This window comes from Macadamia integrifolia, chromosome 11 (assembly GCF_013358625.1).
Source record: "Macadamia integrifolia cultivar HAES 741 chromosome 11, SCU_Mint_v3, whole genome shotgun sequence".
In the NCBI taxonomy this organism is placed as follows: Eukaryota; Viridiplantae; Streptophyta; class Magnoliopsida; order Proteales; family Proteaceae; genus Macadamia; species Macadamia integrifolia.
The window spans coordinates 32,552,705-32,556,247 of NC_056567.1; the positions used below are offsets into that span (position 1 = coordinate 32,552,705).

A 3,543-nucleotide genomic window follows, 5' to 3' on the forward strand; every position below is an offset into this window, starting at 1 on the left:
CCTAGATCTTGCTGTAAACAGTTCCCGTGTTGTAGATTATAATGAGACTTTAATTTTCTCGGGTAATGATTAGGGTTTGTATACTTTCGATTCTCTAAGGCTATGTTTGGTAGCGAAGAGAAGAAAAGAAAAGAAAAAAGAATCTAGAAAAGAAAAGAAAAGAAAAGAGAAGAAATGATGAGAAAATAAAAGAGTATGTATGTTTGGTTACCAAGAGAAGAAAAGAAAAGAAAAGAAAAAAATTCAAAAACTTTGAATCTTAGGAGAGAGATAGACACATAGGAAATCATTATGTAATCATTCATTTTTTGTCTTATTATATTTTCATATTTTCTCATCTTTTCTTATGTTTTTTGCAAGAAAATTTTTGAGGGAGCAAAAGAAAACTTCACAATTCCCAAGAGGAATTTTGAATTTCAAAAATTGAATCTTCTCTTGGGTGAAGACATACCAAGTACAAAGAAAATTCGTCACCCAAGAAAAAAGTACAAAAAAGTGTACATTTTTCTTTTCTTTTCTTTTCTTCTCTTAAGGCTGTGTTTGGTAGCCAAGAGAAGAAAAGAAAAGAAAAAAGAATCTAGAAAAGAAAAGAGAATAAATGGTGAAAAAATAAAAAGAGTATGTATGTTTGGTTACTAAGAGAAGAAAAGAAAAGAAAAGAAAAAAATTCAAAAACAAATGAATTTTAAGAGAGAGATAGACACATAGGAAATCATTGTGTAATCATTCACTTTTTGTCTTATTATGTTTTCTTATGTTTTTTGCAAGAAAATTTTTGGGGTAGTAAAAGAAATTTTACAATTCCCAAAAGGAATTTTGAATTTGAAAAAGGGAATATTTTCTTGGGTGAAGACATACAAAGTGCAAAGAAAAATTGTTAACCCAAGAAAAATTCTCATGTTTTCTCATGTACTTTTTTCTTTTCTTTTCTTCTCTTGGCTACCAAACACAACCTAAATGGCTAATTCTATCTTTTTTCGGGGGAAATTACACCTCCCCTCCCCTGCACTTTGCCGAAATTATACATGGATCCAATGGTTTGTAAGAATTATGCCCCCTCCCCTAACTATGACGATGTTAGTATGTTGTTCATTCAAAACCTCAAAAGACCATGTTACCCTTTAATGGAAAACAACCTACCCTTGAAACGACAATTATACCATTTTGTTCCTCTTATTGCAAAACACCCAAATCCCTAAAGAAAAGGATTGGATGTATTGACTGATCTCTTATTCAGGTCATTTCAAGGTTGATATTTCATTAATCTCTCAATAAGTCATGGTGAACGAGAAATTGGATATACTTACAGCACTTGATGCAGCAAAGACACAATTTTACCACTTCACTACAATCGTAATTGCATAATGGATTTCTACACCGATGTTTATGATCTGTTCTGCAACTCACTTGTCACCAGGGTTGGGATAAGGGCTTGGCCCAAGCCTTCTTGATCACCACCTCAAATCCAACCATCCTTGCAATTTCTGCAACCTCATCGTACCTCTTCAACCCAGGCAGCGCATCCCCTCTCTCAATTCCCTTGACGATCTCTACATGCTCTGGGTCCTCTCCCCTGTACCTATCGGTCATTACCCACTCATATGACACATACATTGATTCAGGTTTCAAAACCCTATAGATCTCCGAGTACACCTCCTCCAGGTTTGGGCATGTTAGGTTGCCTCGATTGAGTAAGCCCCATAGGAGCTGTTTTTCGAGAAGGGCATCTCCAGGAAGTTTCCACAGACAAACTCACAAAGAGAATCAAGACTGTTTGGACCACCGACACTAAGAATACGATCTCCTGGCTTTACCTCGAGCAGGTCAATGACCATCTCTTCATGGAAGTGGGTGGCTTCTTTGTGAGACTTCCTAGGGACAGAAGGGGGAGAAATGGAAAGATTGTCCCCATCCCCACTGTTAGATGTCCGTCACAAGGTTGTAGAAAGCATCAACGAAGGCTGGAACCTTCGCCACCATCTCGATCTCCTTAGGTCGGCAGAAGAAGGTCCAGTACTGTTTATACTTGTCCTGAACCTTCTCCTTAGAGATTGGGCCACCGAAGAGACACATGACACGCTTACTTTTCTGCTCAGCGTAGCCCAAGATGCATACATACCACCCTTTGATGTTGCTCTCCACTCTTCTCAACTTCGTTGGAGTCATTAAAATTGTAAACACCGAATTTTGTCACCCCGGCAATGATGACACTAAGAGGAATTACTCGTTAGATGTAATATACTTGGAGACATTTTGAATTCATGGTGAAAATGACTGTTTTTCCCCTATGAACTTTTAATGGAAAATGTTTTCAAAAATGGACTTTGACGTTGTGGATTAGTGTTGTTTGTTCCTTTAAGTTGGACACTACACTTTGACACGAGAATGATGCCAATCGACTCCCAATTCCCCGTTTTACTACATGATTAGGGTCCCTACTTTATGTGCACTTTTGTTAAGGTTCTCAGTTGAGACAACATTTATGTCTTACATCAATGGATAGTGCTCGGAATGAGATTTTCAGCAACATATTACATGTCGAATTTTGATCAACGGTTTTAAAGATACAACTCTCGGAAGTTGACCCAAAAATTAAGGTTTAGATTCCATTCCAAGCAATATGGGAATGCCATGTGGCGCCTAGCATCCTTTGCCCAAAAGCAACTCTTTTTTGACAAAGCCCTCAATGTTTTAGTCACATATTGGAAACGAAATAGAGATCACCATATTCCCTTGGTTATAAATAGAGACCCCTCTCCCACTTCCTTGAGGAGGAGAAAATTTTGGAGAATGAATGACCCCATTAAAGTTTTGGCTAATTCATCTCCCTAAACAAAAAAAATCCCTCTAAGTACAAATATTTTAGTGTGTAATCCTTCATTGAGCCTGAAAATCTTTTCTGATTCAGTTCAATTTGGGGCTTGAAGCACAATGGTTATCTCCCCTTGTTTCTTGATTAAAGCTGAGATTTGAGTAATTTTTCCTCCTTAGCTTTAATTATGTGAATAATAGACTAACTACCTAATTAAAATAATTGTATGCTAGATTAATTTATTTTTAGTTAATTTGGTCTAGGCTTGTCGACTAATTTATTTGGTTTGGTTTGAATTAGTAGATTCAATTTAATTTGGTTTAGGATCAATTTAGTTTGGTTTAAATTAATCGGTTCATTTTGGTTTAGTTTTAGTAAGTGAGTTTAATTTAATTTAATTTAATCATAATTTATTTTCTTAATTTAGTTTAATCATGCTTGTTTAGTAATTTTAATTTTACTTAATAGTTGATGGAAAAATTAGCCCTAATTCCCAAAAATCTAATTAAACTAGACCCTAATCTTTTTCTCCTCCTCTCTATCTATTCCATGGTTGAATCACATCTCTTCTTCTCAGCGAAAACTATCAACCCATCTTTTCCCTTCTTCTTCTTTTCCCTCTGCTAAAACATGAAACCTGAAACCTGAAACCAATCTCCATTCTTTTCTCTTGGCCAAAACCTGCAACTACCCATCCTCATTTTATTCTCCATAGAACAAAAACTCCCAGC

General features: G+C 36.0%; 1 pseudogene; it reads right to left on the reverse strand.

Annotated features, from left to right (window-relative positions):
* Positions 1 to 1,410: 1,410 nt before the first annotated feature.
* Positions 1,411 to 2,166, reverse strand: LOC122093106 (annotated as a pseudogene).
* Between the last annotated feature and the right edge of the window lie 1,377 nt (positions 2,167 to 3,543).